We start from the raw sequence: 19,248 nt of genomic DNA on the forward strand, positions 1-19,248 counted from the left end.
ACGGCTGAAGAGCTAAAACTAAAGTTCAGAGTCATTACATAGAGGTGTATGAGTCACAGAGTCATAGCATAGCACAGCATGATTCTGGGCCCTTTAGTCCAATGATCTCAAGCCAACCACAGTGCCCATTCAGCTAGTGTCTTGCATTTGGCTCATATCCCTCTAAGCCCCACCCCCCTACGTACCCTTCCAAATGCTTCTTAAGTGATACTATTGTACCTACCTCAACCATTTCCTCTGGCCACTCATTCCATATCCTCACCATCCTCTGCATGTAAAAGTTGTCCCTCAGGTTACTTTAAGTCTTTCCTTACCCCTTATCACAGCTAATGGCAAACAATGACACTGCTGAGACTGGGTGCCCTGTTTTTCAAAGGATCACCAACTTAAGAAACTGCAACTGACAAGTAAGTTGGTGGTGATTCCAAAATCATTGCTAAGTGATTTAATGGCAGGTTGTGGACTGGTAGATGAAATGGTAGCTTATTAGCGGCAGAGAAGAATCCTTGAACAACTGATCTGACCTTCCAGGATTGCATGCTGCCCTATTGAAATCTCAGTGAGCTTGATGGTTAAGTGGACAGCAGATGTATTGTTTCCACGACCGTGTGCAGGAACAGCTGAAATAAACACTCATGCAACAGCAACCAAATATGTCCAAAGTATAATTCGCATTGATGGATGAGTCAGTCAGATTTGCCAGGTCGTTGATCAAATGTATGTAACTAGCCTCTCATTCTATTCATTTAATCCAATCCCATCATATCATCATATTACTATGGAAGGGGAAGAGGGAAAAGCATTTATGTATTGGAATTGCTGTCAAAGGTAATTGCAAAGGATAACTCTGATTTCTGACAAACCATGTCCAAATAAATAATATGGTTTTGTAATCCTCTGCTCTGTAATTCACAATTCATCTCAAGTTTGCATATTTTGAAATCATTATTGTGGACAGATTATTAGTAGAATTACTCCATTAATTGAAAGCAGAATGCAATGACCTGCACTGGATCTCAGAAATCTGATTGATTTTTTGGGAAACAAAAAATGAATATGATACATAGTCAACAAAATGGTATCACATGTGACTTGTGCAGCATCCATTGATCTGTGGGTTGTTTATAGCTGCTGAGGCCCGATGTGAAATTAGTCCACATTGTCAGAAGATTGATTAGTCACAAACAAGGGGAGATCTGTAGATGCTGGAAATCAACATAATACACATAAAATGCTGGCAGAATTCAGCAAGTCAGGCGCCATCAGTGGAAAAGAGTAAACAATTGACATTATGGTCTGAGACCCTTCATCAGGACAGGAAAAAAGAGATGAGGTCAGAGTAAGAAAGTGAGAGAGGTGACAAAGAAGTACAAGGTAGTAAGTGAAACTCGGAAAGGAAGGGGGGTGAAGGAAAGAGCTGGGAGGTCAATTAGTGAAAGAGATAAATGGCTGGAGAAGCGGAATCTTATAGAAGACCTAAGGCCATGAAGGGGGAGGAGCACCAGAGGGAGGTGATGGGCAGGCAAGGAGATTGGGTGAGAGGAGAAATGGGGAATGGTGAAGGAGAAGTGGGGGGGCAATTACCAGAAGTTCGAGAAACCTATGTTCATGCCATCAAGTTGGGGCCTAAGCAGACAGAATATAACGTGTTGCTCCTCCAACCTGAGTGTGGCCTTATCACTGCAGTACAGGAAGCCAAGGACTGACTTGTTGGAATGGGAAGTGGAATTAAATTGGGCGGCCACTGGAGACTCCACTTTTTCTGGCAGGTGGAGCATAGGTGTGAAGTGGTCTCCTAGTCTACGTTGTGTCTCCCTGATATTCAGGAGGCCACACTGGGAACACTGAATACCCTAACAAGTGAAGTATGTCTCACCTGGAAGGACAGTTTGCGGGCCTGAATAGTAGTGAGGATGGAGGTACAGGGACAAGTGTGGCACTTGTCCCACTTGCAAAGGTAAGTACCAGGAGGGAGATCAGTGGGGGGGGGGGGGGGACGAATGGATAAGGGAGTCACACAGGGAGCAATCACTGCAGGAGGTGGAGAGTGGGGGAAGGGAAAGATGTCCTTGGTGGTGGGATCCTGTTGGAGATGGCAGAAGTTACTGAGAATTGTGTGCTGGACACAGAGGGTGATGGGGTGGTAGGTGAGGACAAGAGGAACCCTATCCCTGGTGGGATGGCGGGTGGAAGAGTGAGGCAGACATGCATGAAATGGAAGAGATGCAGGTGAGGGCAGCATTGACAGTGGAGGAAGGAACCACCTCCCACCTTTTTTTTTATTAAAGGAGAACTTTTCATTTGTTCTGAAATGAAAAGTCTCATCCTCGGAGCAGATGCGACGAAGGTGCAGGAGTTGAGAGAAGGAGGTGGCATTTTCACAAGTGACAGGGTGGGAAGTGGTATAGTCCAGGTCATTGTGAGAATCAGTGGGTTTATAAAAGATACCAGTGGATAAACTGTTTAGAGACGGAGAGATCAAGAAAAGGGAGTGAAGTGTTGGAAATGGACCAGGTAAATTTGAGGGCAGTGTGGAAGTTGGAGGCAAAGTTGATGAAGTTGTCAAGCTTGGCATGGGTGCAAGAAGCAGCACAAATGCATTCGTCAAGGTAGCATACGACAAATTTGGGAGTGATATCAGTGTGGGTTTGGAACATAGATTGTTCCACTTGGCTGACAAAAAGGCAGGCATAGCTGGGACCCATATTAGTAGCCAACAACAAGTTAAACACCGCTGATTCAAGGAGAGGACCCAATGGACCAAATGGCCTAATTCTGATCCATGTTTCACGGTCTTAAAGAGAGACTTGCACTGATATATCTTCCATAACTTTGGGCGTATCTGGTACAATGCAGGAAATTTAGCTGCAGATTTTTGTGAAGCAAACAGTGGAGTGGTAATAGCTGGGTTGAGGACAGGGGCCACAACAGGCACTGGAGCAGGAAATAAGGATTGCCCTAGGATTATTTAGGGACATGAATCAGTCAAGGTGAGGATTGAAAATGTCTGCCTGTTTTGTGTCTGGTGTAAACCATCATCCCAAAATGGATAGAGGGGCAGCATATTTCTCTTATAAATCAAAATTGGGATGTTTAAAGCCATGTTGCAATCCACCCTGTGCTCAGTTATTGCTTCAGACTTATGGTGCTCATTATCATGTAAGTATAATTGCTTCATTTATGATCAGTAGTATGTGGTTAAACATGAACATCAATGTTGGATCACAACCTCCACAAGAGTACATCTGCCTTTGCTGCTTTATTATTCATCTTTAGAGAATGGTGAGAAATTATTGTGTTTGTCAGGTAGGTACGTAGTAGATCTATTGCCAATATTTATAGCTGGGAATTGGAAATATTATCACACAGTGGTGAATCAAATATTAACCATTGCCATTCAATTTGCTGATATTATAGATAGTAATTATTCCAATGTTTGAATTCTTCAAAAAGATTTTTAAAATGTCAATTAAAGAATCACATATTTTGCCCTTTAACCTTCAGTGTATTTTTTTGTAATCTTTATTTTCCTTCTCTTTATTTCTCATTCTGTTACTGACTGGCCATCAAATTCATTCTTTTTAATTTATTGTTTTGGTAAGTCCTCCCTAAGTTTTTTTCTCCCATTACTATATCTTACTGGGCAAGGAGAAATACAGTGGCCTCTCTTACTTATGCAAGTCCCAGAGCCCTATGGGCCTATCAGTGAACTTTTGGTGAATTTCTTTTGAATTCTGCAGTAGAGTAGAAAATATAGTTGAGGATGCATATTGATAAGTGTCCTGTAAAGAAATATTTGGCCACAATTTTTTGTTTATTTTTCATGGTAAGATTATGACATAAGAGCACATGGAGAATAACACTGTACTATGATTATTTCATATCACTCATGTAAAATGCCACTAATACTGGAAAGTTCACAAGAACACAGAAGCAGACTAGTGGGCAAAGGGCAGCTGTGGCTTTTATTAATCAAAAGCCCTCATCCTATTTGAGCTATTGGAAGGGAGTTATTGATTATTAGTAGCTACCTTCCATATATTTCGGAATCAAGATCATTACTATCACTATCTCATATCACATGAAATGTGTTTTGTGGCAGCACTACTGTGTAAAGACATAAAATTATTACAAATTACAAGATAAATATCAAGATCAAGGAGTAATTAGATAGTGTTCATGGTCCATTCAGAAATCTGATGGCAGAGGAGAAGAAGCCATTTCTGAATCTCCTGCACCTCCTTGATGCTAGTAATGAGAAGAGGGCAGGTCATGGATGGTGAAGGTCCTTGGTGAATGATGCTGCCTTCTTTAAGGCAGGACTTCATGAAAATGTTCTTGATACTAGGGAGGATTGTGCCTGTGATGGAGCTGGCTGAGTCTATAACCTTTTGCAGCCTCTTGCAATCCTTTCCATTGGAATGACCCTACCAGGCTGTGATGCACTCAGCTGGAATTCTTTCCACCATACAAAATTTACAAGAGTTTTTGGTAACATACCAGATTTCCTCAAACTACTAATGAAGTAGAGCTGCTGGTGTGCTTTCTTACATGGTTGCATCAATATATAGGGCCCAGGAAAAATCCTCTAAGATGTTTATGCTGAGGAATTTAAAGCTGTTTACCCCTTCCACCACTGACCTCTCAATAAAAACAGGTGTATTTTCTTCCAACATCTCTTTCCTGAAGTCCTCAAACAATTCCTTAAACATGCTGACATTGAGTCTGTGGTTGTTGTGACACCACTACACCAGCCAATCTATCTCACTTATACGCCTGCTTGTCAGCACTTGAGATTTTACCCACAATAGTAGTGTCATCTGTGAATTTATGGATGGTGTTTGAGCTGTGCTTAACCCATATAGTAGAGCAGTGGGCTAAGCATACATCCTCAAGGTGCACCTGTATTGATTGTCAGTGAGGAGGAGATGTTACCACAGTGTTGTACTGACTGTTCAATCAAGTCATCTCACTTCAAAGCAAATGTCAACAATAAATCTCCAGCCTTGTCACCTGCTCAAACTCCTCACCTACTCAACAGTTCTACTTGGAAAGACCCACACCCTGTCTCCTCCATTACAATTCTTGATAGACCAAAGCAGAGATGTTCATAGACTATTCTGAGATTAATTTATTAAAATTTCTCTAAAGAAATGATGGAGAAATATATTCTGTTTTTTTCTTTATTTGTTTATGATAGGAAGACACTGTTTGGATTTCATGGATATTTATTGTACATCCCTAATTATCTCTTGGATAAAATGTCTTCTGTAGCAATTTCAAGGGAGATGTAAGGTAATCCTTCCCTCTGCTAGCCTGCAGGTCTCCCTTGAGTAAGATGTAGCACCTACTTAGCCTGCCCACCCCCCTGATCAGGGTCATTTGATGCCATGGGAGCAGGTGGTGGATGGTCATATAAGCAGCTGGTTCATATTACAGATGTTGGTGATGTGACCACTGCCGCCAGACAGACAATCTGTCTGGTGATATTGTAATGAGAGATGCAAGGATGGCAGAGGAACTGAGTGCGCAATTTGCATCAGTCTTCACAGTGGAAGACATCTGCAGTATACCAGATATTCAAGAGTGACAGGGAAGTGAAGTATACGCAGTGAAAATTATGACTGAGAAGGTGCTCAAGAAGTTTAATGGTCTGAGGGTGGAGTATTTGTCGTGACTGGGGTCATCCGACATGTGAAGATACTGCCCGGAAGGCAAAGGCAACCCACTTCTACAGAAAAGTTTGCCAAGAACAGTCATGGACATGGAGAGCATGATTGCCCATGTCACATCACGTGGCATATGTTGATGATGAGGAGTTAAGAATTGATTTCTTTTATGCACCAAGATCCAAGTAAATGCCAGATTGTATCAAAGAACTAACTGCTAGAAGACCTCAGCAGGTCTGGCTGCATTCCTGTCCAAACACAAGAGATTCTGCAGATGCTGGAAATCTAGAGCAACACACACAAGATGCTGAAAGTTAGGCAGCAGCTCTGGAGAGGAGTAAACAGTTGTGTTAATCTGTTGAGTTTTTTATTTTGCTGCAGATTCTGGCAGCTTTAGCCTCTCTGTCTCCAAATGCCAGATTGTGCAGGGGTGGAAAATTTTCTTCCCAAAGGACACTTCTCAAGCTGACACATTTATTTCTACAATTGCAAAGACACTTCCCAGAAGAAAGCAATGGTGAACCACTCCTGTAGAAAATTTTGCTGAGAACAATCCTGGTCATTAGGACCATGTTTGTTTTTGTCATATGACATGGCACATAATGATGATAATAATCTCAGAACAATTAGTCAAATGTACATATTCAAAATCTTTGATTCTAGTGTCAATACAAAGTAAATTTAGCCTCTCAAATCTGCTCTACCATTTAATAGGAGCAAGGCCATTCTGATCATCAACCCCTCATTTTCATCTTTCTGCAGTAAACTTTCACCATTTGATTATCAAGAACGTATCTACCTGGGCTTTAAAATAATTAAAAAAGCCTTCTTTCACCATTGTTTGAGAAAGAGATTTCCAGTAACTCACAAACCCCAAGAGAAGCAATGTTTTGTGTCTTTTTTAAACATATTCTCTCATTTCTAAGTTTACCCACAACCACCTTCAATATATTCAATGTTTCATTCATGTTCCTTGTCATTCTTCTAACCTTCATCAGATACAAGCAAAGCTTGGCAAACTATTTCTCATGAGATGAAACTGCCCTTTTGAGGTATTATACTAATAAACCTCTCTGAATGTATTTGGAGTCAAAGAGCAATGTTATAATGTGGCTTTAACACGCAGTTAGTACAGTCAGCTGGGGATAAACCTAAGTAAAGCTACTCTCAGAATGTACTGCTGAAGGGAGCAGTCTTGGCAGAGTTGATTGAATCCTTCAAGGGTAAATGTTAGGAGTTGTGTATCAAGGGAGAACGAGGTGGAAGAATTAATTTTGTTCTAGGAAAGATGTACAGGTATAATTAGTTGTATGACATTCTGCTGTGTTGTAATTCCATATAGTTCCCCTGATGTACTTCATAAAAATAGATACGCCAAATCCCTTTGTGCATTTCTATCAGAAGCCAGTAATGTCCAACAATGTAAGGGTGTAGTCTTTGCCATATTGTAAAAAGAAATGCAGCAGGCTAATTTCACATACAGAGGTCTCTCAACCAGGATTGTAATTCTGACCAGTGTATCTGCTTAATAAAAATGTCAACTGATGGATCAAATTCAAATTTTCAAAGTCAATTTATTGTCAAAGTACATATTGTATATGTTGCCATTTGCTACCTTGAGATTTATTTTCTTACAGACATTCACAGGAAAAAAAAAGTACTATAAAATTTTATGAGATAAACTTTTAACAAAGACTGACAAAATTTAAATGTGTGAAAGAACACAAACTGTGCAGATAAAAATGCTGAGAACTTGAGTTGTAACAAGTCTTTAAAAGTGAGTCTGTAGATCACTGATTCAGTCAGCGAGGTGGTGAATGAAATTATCCATGCTGGTTCAAGAGCCTGATGGTTGTAATGTAATAACCGTTCCTAAACTTGAGTGTGTGGAACCTAACCTTCCATATATCCAGCCCAATGGTAACAGTGAGAAGAAGGCATAGTCTAAACAGTGGAGGACTTTGATACTTAATGCTGCTTTCTTGTGATAGTGCTTCATGCAATTGTATTAAACAGTGGGAAAGGTTTTGCTTATGATGGACTAGATTCTCCACTTTCTGTAACTTTTTCCATTCCTAGCCATTGGTATTTCCATACAAGGCTGTGATGTAACCAGTTAGAATATTCTCTGCTGTGCAACTATGGAAGTTTGTCAAAGATTTTGTTGACACAGTGTGGTGAACTACATATACCTGTCTGGACACGTCCCTCTGCTGACTGATCCTGTGGCTCCTCCCACAGACCCCTGTATAAAGGCGGTTGGAGGCACTGCTCCTCCCTCAGTCTCCAGGATGTTGTGTGGTGGTCTCTTGCCACTAATAAAAGCCTATCATTTGCCTCCCATCTCCAAGAGTTATTGATGGTGCATCACACTGTGAATCCATGTAAACTTCGAAGAATGTAGAATTGCTATCACTCTTTTTTTATGGCACCTACATGCTGTCCCAAAGCAGATCTTCTGATATGTTGATTGCAATGAATTTAAATCTGCTGACCTTCTCCACCTCCAATCCACTGATTAGGACTAGCTCATAGACCTTCCATTCTTCCTCCTTTAGTCAATAATCAGCTCCTTGGTTTTGCTGACATGGAGTAAGAGGTTGTTGTGGCACCATTCAACGAGATTTCCAATGTCCCCCCACTATGCTGATTCATCATCACTTTTGATTTGGCCAGCAACAGAGATGTAAACAGCACACTTTTATACACCGTTGGAGCTGTACCTAGCTACACAGTAAGTATAAAGTGACCAGAGTAAGGAGCTGAGCTCACAGCCCTGTGGTGTACCTGTGCTGATGGCCAGTGTGGACGGGATATTGTGGCCAATCAGTACTAACTGGGGCTTCACAGTAAGGAAATCAATGATCCTCTAGCACAGGAAGGCCCAGTTCTTGGAGCTTTATAATGCACACAAAATGCTGGAGAAATTCAGCAAGTCAGGATTAGGCCAAAATCAGGCTGGAGGATTAACACCACTTATTCCATTGGGGTAGCCTCCAACCTGGCATGAACATCGAATTCTCTAACTTCTGGTAATTTATAACACCCCCTCCCCTTCTTCTATTCCTCATTCTAGTTATTCTCTTACTCCTTCTTTTCTGCTCACCTGCCATCTCTTCCCATCAGTTCCTCTCCTCCTACTCTTTCTTCCATGTTCCACTGTCCTCTCCTACTAGATTCTTTCTGCTTCAGTACTTTACCTCTCACAACTAACCCTCACAGCTTCTTACCACATTCCCTACCCCACCCTACCTACCTTCCCCCTCACCTGATCTCACCGATCACCTGCCAGCTTGCAGTGCACCCTTCCCTCCATTTTCTTTTCTCGGCTTCTGCCTTTCTCCTTTCCAGTCCAGCCTGGTCTCTGCCCAAAACATCAACTGTTTATTTGTCTTCATAGATCTTGCCTGACTTGCTCAGATTCTCCAGCATTGGCAAAATCTATTGTGTTTATCACTTGGAACATCATGGTGAACTTCAAGGGGATGATAGTGTTGAATGCCGAGCAGTGAAGAGGATCTTGCCATACTGTATACATCTTCATTCTCTAGGTGTTCCAGTGCTGAGTGGAGCCAATGAAATGGGATCTGCTGAGACCTGTTGTGACGTAAACAAATTGGAGCAGATCTAGGTCACTTCTCAGTCACAGTTTGTATGCATCATAACCAACCTCTTGAAGCACTCCATCATGGTGGATGTAAGTGTTACAGGACTACAGGCAATGAAGCTGGTTGCCATGTTCTTCTTGGGCACTGGTGCAATTAGTCCCCACTTGAAGCAGGTGGGTACTGCTGAGTGATGAGGTGAAAAGGTGAAAACATTCACAAGCACTCCAGTCAGTTGATTAGTACAGGCCATCATTATTTGGCCGGGTACACCGTCTGGGTCAGATGCTTTCTGTGGATTCATACTCCTTTAGGATGGTCTCACGTTAGCCTCCGAGACTGAGATACACTTCAGATGAGACTTGAGAAGCAATAGATATACCGCTAAGCTTTAGGCACATTGGGTATATTCTGTAACGAGCCAACAAGCAGGTTGGATATAGAGGAGTAAACTTGCAAGAATATTGCAAGAGCCTCAGGGGCTGAACAGATCGAGCGCCCGCTTCACAGCGCCAGCCTTCTGGGTTCCGTCTTGACCTTGGCTACTGTCTGTTTTCTCTTTGCTCTCTCTTTGGGTGCTTTGTTTCCTCCTACATCCCAAAGGCATTCTGGTTGATAAGTTAATTAGTTGCCCCTAAAGCCATCGGAGAATCAAAATGGAATTGGTAGGCATTTCAGGATTCCAGCAACCAGTCAGCTGCTGGATTCTGCGCTGGGTTGGAGGTTAGCCCCTCCTGTTGGTACAGCTCTCTAATGTGCACTTGTTAAAATTTGTACATATATATATAGATTATAGAAAGACCAGGCAGGAGATGAGGCTTAATCACAGCCATTGGCATGAGTTACAGGGCAATAGAGGTGTGGTGCAGTTAAAACAGAAAGCAACAAATACTAGACTGAAAGTGTTGTATTTGAATGCACGCAGCATAAGGAATTAAATGGACATTCTTGAAATTTGGCTACAGATTGGCAAATATGACGTTGTGGCCATCTCTGAAACTTGGCTAAAGGATGGCTGCCATTGGGAGCTGAATGTCCAAGGATATTCAGTGTATCAGAAAGATAGACAAGAGAACATTCCAAGTAACTCCGTGAAAAGGTTATTGAAAAGCACAAGTCAGGAGATGGAAACAAGAACATTTCCAAGTCACTGAATATCTCTTGGAATACAGTTAAGTCCATCATCAAGAAATGGAAAAAATATGGCACAGCTGTAATTTGCCTAAAGCAGGCCATCCTCAAAACCTGAGTGACTGTGCAAGCAGGGGACTAGTGAGTGAGGCCAGCAAGAGACCTGTGACAACTCTGGAGGAGTTACAAGCTTCAGTGGCTGAGATCGGAGAAGTTGCACATACAACAAATGTTCCCCAGATGCTTCACCATTTGCAGCACTGATTTAAATTTTTGTTCATCAGACTAAATGCTATGTTTGACATAAGCCAAACACTGCACATCATCAAAAACACACCATCCCTACCATGAAGCATGGTGGCCGCTACACAATACTCCGGGGATGCTTCACTGCAGCAGACCCTGAAAGACTTGTGAACGTAGCTGATAAAATGGATGCAGAAAAATACAGGGAAATCTTGGAAGAAAACCAAAAATCCTGAGGCAGTCTGCAAGAGAATGTAAGATTTGTTTTCCAGCAAGACAATGGCCCCAAGCATAAAGTCAAAACTACACAGGAGTGGCTTAAAAACAACAAAGTTAAAGCCCTGGCGAGGCCAAGTCAGAGTTCAGACCTCAATCCATTTGAGAATTTGTGGCTGGATTTGAAAAAGGGCTGTTCGTTCATGATCCACATGCACTCTTACTGAGCTTGAGCAGTTTTGTACTGAAGAATGGGGAAAAATTGTAGTGTCCAGATGTGCAAAGTTGATCGAGGCCTATCCACACAGACTCAAGGCTGTAATTCCTGCTAAAGGTGCATCTACTAAATACTGATTTGAAGCGGCTGAATACATATGCAATCATTTCATGTATCATAGATTTGTAATTAATTTAGATCACTTTGTAGAGATCAGTTTTCATTTTAGCATGAAAGAGTTTTTTTTCTGTTGATTAGTTGCAAAAAAATGAAAATTAAATCCACTGTAATTCAATGTTGTAAAATAATAAAACATGAACACTTCCAAGGGAGGTGAATACTTTTTATAGGCACTGCATATAGACAAAGTCCCTGAATGTTATGTCCTGTAGACTAATGATGCATTGATGCAGCAGTCCTCATCACGCACTAGTGCAACCACAGATGAATGCAATTCATATCCTGCAGCTCCCTTGTCGTCTGTCTCACCAATGAACCAGAGAACTAGAACACAGAGCAGTAGAGGACCATACAAGCCCTCCAGCTCACAATGTGCTCTCGTTCTAATTAGTTCTAGTTTCACACAACTTCAGTGAAAAAAGTCTGCTTGCATTTACCTCACCTATACACCTCATAATTTTATACCCCTATCAAATCGCTCCTCATTCTTCCAAACTCCAGAGAGCAAAGTCTTTACCTCTTCAGACTTTCCCTATAACTCAAATTGTCAGGTTCCAGCAACATACTTGTAATTTTTCTTCGCATTCTTTCATATTTTTGATGTCTTTCCAATCTATACAATCAATTATTTTGTGTTTAATAATTGTAATGAATTTAGACCAATTTGTAGAAATTTGTTTTCACTTTGACATGAAAATGTCTTTTCTGTTGATTAGTGTCACAAAAGCTACATTGTGATTTGATGTTGTAAAACAATAAAACACAAAACCTTCCAAGGGGTGAATACTTTTTATAGGCACTTTATGTACTTTGATAATAAATTTACTTTGAACTTTGAACTTGGACTTGCTGTGAGAGGTACCTTATGTAGGAGGACTTCAAGTGCAAGTTAAGTAGGCTGCACAGGAGGTGGTATTGAAATAATTGGGTAATTCCATCATCACTTGATTATAATTTATGTGGAGCCATCTTCTGCTCACTGCATTTTTCTAGAGGAATTAGTCTGCTTTTATTGGAAGTATTTGCTGTCATTGCTATCAAGATTATCTATTTTACCTGCTTTTCAAATAGACTGTTTTCTCAGTAAATTGATTTTGTTTGAAGTACAATAGAATGCTGTAAGTCAAGTCAGATGCTGTGTTGACTCCAACTCAGTGCTGACAGGGAGATCAATGTACTGTACGTGTCACATGATTTCTGATTGGTGAACTTTAAAACATAGTTAAGGTTGAGTGAGTTGAAATTTTCTTTTCCTGATCTGTTCTGGTTATTTGCAGAGTTGCATGGAAGTCTTCTATTATTTTGACAATTTATGACAAATTCAATTTTCTGGTAAAAATTTATGGGTTTTTTCAAGGATTTACTGAATTACACCTTGGGAGAAAATCATGTTTGAAGAATAATTAGAAAACAAATTAGAAGTTAATGAGGCTGCACATTGCCTTACTTCATGAGCTGTGGCTTCATTAAAGTAACTCCCAAGTTAATGACCTACACACTCATTCTAGTATCTAATGTGTTCTTTTTTCAAAAGCTGGTGAAGTAGCCTTTGCAAATCTTACTCAATAGCCAAAGTTTAAGGTTTCAATTGTCACCTCATGTGAATTATTCTACTGCTTAAAGCATCAAGGTGGAAAATCATTGAGAAGTTAGTGATGGGACCTGGAAGTCAACAGACTAATCCTCCCACCAGATCCAAGCAAGCATTGTGAAATCTCTGGACAAGATGTTTGAAGGTCAAACTTAACAGAATGAAATGAAACTTGTTTAGAGGAGATTTTTATGTTAATATTTTTCTTTTTTTAATTATTATTTTTTTAATTGAGTTTTCAAATTACAGAAAGAAAGAAAAAAAATTATCAACCCTCCCCCCCCCTCCCCCCTAACATATCCCTATAGAAAAAAAGAAATAAAAGAGAAGAAAAAAAGAAAGAAAGAAAGAATGCCTGGATATCGGAAGATCTTTTTGCATTTGACTACTGTAATATTGCCTTTTTGACATGCCCTTTCAGTCTTCCATTGTAAGTTTTAGTCCACATCCTGCCTGGAAATAACTCCCATCAGAGCATTTTTGCCTGTTCAGTTTCTTAACGCTACTGACAAAGATTCTACATTTTCCAATCCTATGTCACCTCTTTCTAAGGATTCGATTTCATTTTTCACGAACAGGGCCACAGTACCCCCTATGCCTACCCACCTGTCCATTTGATGCAATGTGTATCCTCAGATGCTAAGTTCCCAACTATAATCTTTCAGCCACGACTCAATGATGCCCACAATGTCACACCTGCCAATCTCCGACAACGCTACAAGATTATCTTCCTTATTTCATATGCTACATGCAATTTTGCCCTATCATCTGCCTGTCCTTCCTCATAGTCTCACTATACACTGCAACTAGTTGTAAACCAACTCAAACTTAACACTCCAGTTACCATCCACCTGCCAAATTAGTTTAATCCCTCCTCAACAGATCCAACAAACCTGCCTGCAAGAATATTGGTCCCCCTCATGTTCAGGTAAACCCATCCCTTTTGTACAGGTCATCCCCAGAAGAGTTGCTAATGATCAAGACATCTGAAGCCCTACCACCTCCTGCACCAGTTTCTCAGCCACACATTCAAATGCCTTACTCTCACTGGCATGTGGCACAGGCAGCAATCCACAGACTGCTACCTGGTTTTCAGTTTTCTACCTGGCCCCTAAATTCTTTCTTCAGGACCTCAGCACTTTTCCTACCTCTGTTATTGGTTCCAATATGTACCAAGACTTCATGCTTTTCACCCTCCCCCTGTAGAATGTCACAGACCCAACCTGAGACGTCGTTGACCCTGGCCCTGGGGAGGCAACAACTATTCGGGTGTCTCTATTGCATCCACAGAATGTTGTGAACAGCCACCTGGGTACTTTGTACAGGCAGCCCATTCCCCTGCCCTCTACTGACAGTCACTCATTTAACTGCCTCCTGCAACTTACATTTGACTACCTCCCTGTAGCTCCTATTTATCACCTCCTCAGTTTCCCATTTGAGCCGAAGATAACTGAGCTGTATCTCCAGTTCCTTAACACCTTCTCTGAGGATCTGCAGCTTGGTGCTCCTGGTGCAGATGTGGCTATCTGTGAGGCTGGAGGTCTCCCAGAGTACCCACATTAACACAAAGAACACAACATTGACGCTGGAACCGTTTCCATTGCTCTAACTATGCATTAACAGAGGAGAAATGAAGATCAATGAAGAAGAAGGAGAAGGAGAAGAAGAAAGAAGAAGAAGATACTTACTTTGCCCAAGGCTGTTCTTGCTGAAACCTGATGAGCCAAAGCTTTCCCTTTCTAACTCTGGTCCATTCAAACTAATCAATCATCACTGCACTGCTGAAAAATCCTGTCCAATCTCCTTTTTTAAATCTCTCACTGCGGGTGGCCTCCTCCATTGGTTCAAATGCGACTGCTCCGCCAAAAAAACAGAAATTCCTCAACATCTTTTTTAACTCCCTCATTCCGGGACCTGTGTGAGGCCTTCCTCTGCAAATTAAACTGAGACTGCATTGCTGAGCAAAGGGCAATGTTACCTTTGTCGTGATGGATTTCAGTATGTATGTAGATTGGGAAAATCAGTTTGGTGCTGGATCCAAAGAGAGGGAATTTATACAATGCCTTCAAGATGACTTTTTAGAGCAGCTTGTGGTTGAGCCCACTAGGGGATCAGCAATCCTAGATTGGGTGTTGTGTAATGAAGTGAATTTGATTAGGGAGGTTAAGGTAAAAGAACCCTCAGGAGATAGTAATCATCATATGATAGAATTCACCCACAATCTGAGAGGGATAAACTGAAGTCAGATGTATCAGTATTATAGTGGAGTAAAGGGAATTACAGAGGCAGGAGAAAGGAGCTGGCTGAAGTTGATTGGAAGGGGACATTAACAGGGATGACAGCAGAGAAATGGCTGGAGGTTCTGGCAGAAGGCAGATAGATACTTCCCAAAGAAGTATTCTAAAGGCAGGATGACACAACCATGGCTAACAAGAAAGTCAAAGTCAACCTAAAACAAAGGAGAGGGCATATAATAGAGCAAAGATTAGTGTTGAGTTAGAGGATTGGGAAATTTTTATAAACCAACAAAAGGCAACTGTAAAAGCCATTGGGAGGAAAAGATGAAATATGAAGGTAAGCTCACCAATAATATCAAAGAGCATACCAAAAGTTTTTTCAGATATATAAAAAGTAAAAGAGTGATGAGAGTGGATATTGAACCATTGGAAAAAGACGTTGGAGAGATAGTAATGGGGGACAAGGGAATAGTGGACAAACGAAATAAGTATTTTGCATCAGTCTTCACCGTGGAAGATATTAGCATTATGCCGGAAGTTTGAGAGTTTTGGGAGGAGAAATGAGTATTATTGGCATTAGTAGGGAGAAGATGCTTGGGAAACTGAAAGGTCTGAGGTTGGATAAGTTGCCTGGAAGCCAGTGTTCTGAAAAAGGTAGTAGAAGAGATTGTGGAGGCATTAGTAATGATCTTTCATGAATAACGAGATTCTGGCTTGGTTCTGGAAGACTGGAAAAATGCAATTATCATCCATTCTTCAAGATGTGAAAGAGGCAGAAGGAAGGAAATTATAAGCCTGACCTCAAATCCGTCTTGGATATTGGACTAAATTGTTAAGAACATGGTTTTGGGGCACTTGGAAACACATGACAAATAAGCCGAAGTTAGCATGGTTTCCTCAAGGAAAAACCTTGTCTGCCAAATCTTGATATATTTTGAGGAAGTAACAAGCAGGATAGATAAAGGAGAATTGGTGGATGCTGTGCACTTGGATTTTCAGAAGGCATTAGCACAAGGTGCTGCACAGAAGGCTGCTTAACAAGATAAGAGCCAATGGTATTACAGGAAAGATACTAGCATGGATACAGCCTTGGCTGATTTGCAGAAGGCAAACAGTGGAAATAAAGAGAGTCTTTTCTGATTGGCCGTCAGTGCCTAGTGGTGTTCCACAGGGGTCGGTGTTGGATCTGCTTATTTTTACATTGTATGTCAATGATTTGGATGACAGAATTAATGGCTTTGTGACCATGTTTTCAGACAATGTGAAGATAGGAGGAGCAGCGGGAAGTGGCAGATAGAATATAGAATACAGTGTTGGGATGTGTGTGGTCGTGAACTTCGGTAGAAGGAATTAAAGCATAGACAATTTTCTAATTGGAGAGAAAACTGAAAAATCCAAGTTGCCAAGGGTCTTGGGAGTCCTCATGCAGTATTCGCTAAAAGTTAACTTGCTGCTCGAGTCATTGGTGTGGAAGGCAAATGCAATATTAGCACTCATTTCAATTTAAAAGCAAGGATATAATGCCGAGGCTTTATAAGACACTGGTGAGGCCTCACATGGAGTACTGTGAGCAGTTTTAGGCTCTTTATCCTAGAAAAGACATGCCAGCATTGAAGAGGGTTCAGAGGAGGTTTACAAGGATGATTTTAGGAATGAAAGGGTTATTGTATGAGGAGTGATTCATGGCTCTGGGCCTTTAGTTGCTGGAATTTAGGAGAATGAGAAGGGATCTCGTTGAAACCTATAAATGGAGATGAGGAGGAATTTATTTCTTTAGCCAGGGTAGACAAGCTGTGGAACTCGTTGCCACAGGCAGCTGTGGAGGCCAGGTCATTCGGTTTATTTAAGGAGGAGGCTGATAAGTCCTTGATTAGTCAGGGCATGAAAGGTTTCAGGGAGAAGGCAGCAGAATGAGTGAGAGGGATATGGATCAGGGATGAACCAACTGGCCTAACTCTGTTCCTATGTCTTATGGTCTAATATTTGCATAAATGGATTTTTTTTTGTTCTTATTATGGTTTCTTATAAAAATAGTTTAAAACTTTGCTAAATTAGTGTTTCTCTTGTGAATGTTGCTTGTGCATACATGCACTTGGGCATATAAAAATAAACATGACTTTTGACTTTGGAATAGTCCTGATACAAAGCTATACTATCTTGGAAGCCAGTATCAAATTACCAATAACATGTTTTTGCTGCACAAAGTTCCATAGAGGAAATGTAGTGGAGTTACATCATAGTTATGTTGAAGGCTCAAAGTGCATGCAAGGGGATTAAAATCTAAATTACTAAAATAAATAAGCAACTCACTTTCCCATGGTTGCTTCCAAAGTTTCTTCCCACAGAAGAAAAGATTGTATCTTTTCTTTAGAAAGACCACTTTGCAAGGAATCAGAGAAGACAACATGCAGTTGAGTTAGATTTAGGGTAGTGCATCTGAGGAATACATTACCACAGGTGGCTGTGGAGGCCAGGTTATTGGGTATATTTGAAGTGAAGGTTGATAGGTTCTTGAAAGGTAAGGGCATCAAAAGTTATAGGGAGCAGGAAGGAGACTGATTTCGAGAGGGATAATGAATCAGCCATAGGTGGAATGGTGGAGCCAAGTTGATGGGCCAAATGTCCAAATTCTGCTCCTATATCTTATGTTTACTTACTTCTTATTGAAGGTACCTGAAAGTCTTTTTGAACGCTGCATAATAGGACTTCTAGCCTCTTTCAACAATGTTTCTAACATCAGCCATCTCACTTGAAGATACATCTTACTCCCACTCTGCCATTTTTTGTAGGTGGGCTCCTGAATTGCAACTTTAAACTGCATGCAAGCTTAAGGAACACGTCCTCGCATACTATGGTCATGAAGCCACCTTCTGGACTAAATATTAATCTCTACAACTTTCTCTGTCTGCATCACAACTGGCCATTTCCATTATAAGTCATCCATCTATGACATAAACTCAGTTTTTGTTTCACCATTGTCTCTTGGGCATGATCCATAGCCCTGTATTGTGACTTTCTGTTCGCTTCCATTGACCCATGGACTGCTGCTTATCACCATGGCAACCCTGATCTCATACTAGCACAGATATTCAACTTGTCCTAATTATCCTCCAATTCCCACCCACCCACCTTCTATGAAAATTAAAACTAACATAGCTCCCAATGTCTTAATTTTAAAAGAATGAAGACCAGAAGTAATGAAACCATGGTTGCAGCCAAAGATAAACAACCATATGCAAGTGGCAAGACTGTTAATGACGGAGTGGGAATGATGGTCAACAGAACATATTGGGGTCAAAGAAAAGATCAAATCTAGAAGTTCTTTTGTTGAAACACATACATTGTGCTGTGGGGAGAATATATAAAAATATCATTGTTGGCTGATTTAGCTAAGCATACAATATCAGAATCAGAATCAGGATTAATATCATCGGCATATGTCGTGAAATTTGGTGACTTTGCAGCAGCAGTACAATGCAATGCCTAATATCAAAACATGTATTATGCTAAGTATATGTTTTAAATCATTAAATTAAATGTCATGCAAAAATAGACATTAAAAAGTAGTGAGGTGGTGTCCAAGGTTTCACTGTCCATTCAGAAATTGGATGGCTGAAGGGAAGAAGATGTTCCAGAATTGTTGAATGTGTGCCTTCACATGTCTATACCTCCTTCCTGATGTTAGCACTGGGAACAAGGCATGACTGGGTGACAGGGGTCCCTAATGATGGATGCTGTCTTTTTGAGGCATCATTCCTTGAAGATGTCCTGGATACTATGGATGCTAGTGCTCATGATGGATCTGACTAAGTTTGCATCCTACTTCAATCTTGTGCAGTAGTCCCCCTCCCCTCATACCAGATAATTATGCCAGTTGGAATGCGCTGCATGGTACAATTGTAGAACTTGAAGAGTCTTTTGGGTGACATACTGAATGTCCTCAAACTCCTTAATGAAATATCAACACTGCCATGCCTTCTTTGTAGCTGCATCAATATGTTGGGTCCAGTTTAGATCGTCAGAGATATTGACAGCCAGGAACTTGAAATTTCTCACTCTCTTCACTGCTGATCGCTCTATGAGGATTGGTTTGTTTTCCTCGTCTTACCTTTTCTGAAGTCCACAATCCGTAATGACATTGAGTGCAAGGTTGTTA

This window comes from Hypanus sabinus, chromosome 15 (assembly GCF_030144855.1).
Source record: "Hypanus sabinus isolate sHypSab1 chromosome 15, sHypSab1.hap1, whole genome shotgun sequence".
NCBI classification, from domain to species: Eukaryota; Metazoa; Chordata; class Chondrichthyes; order Myliobatiformes; family Dasyatidae; genus Hypanus; species Hypanus sabinus.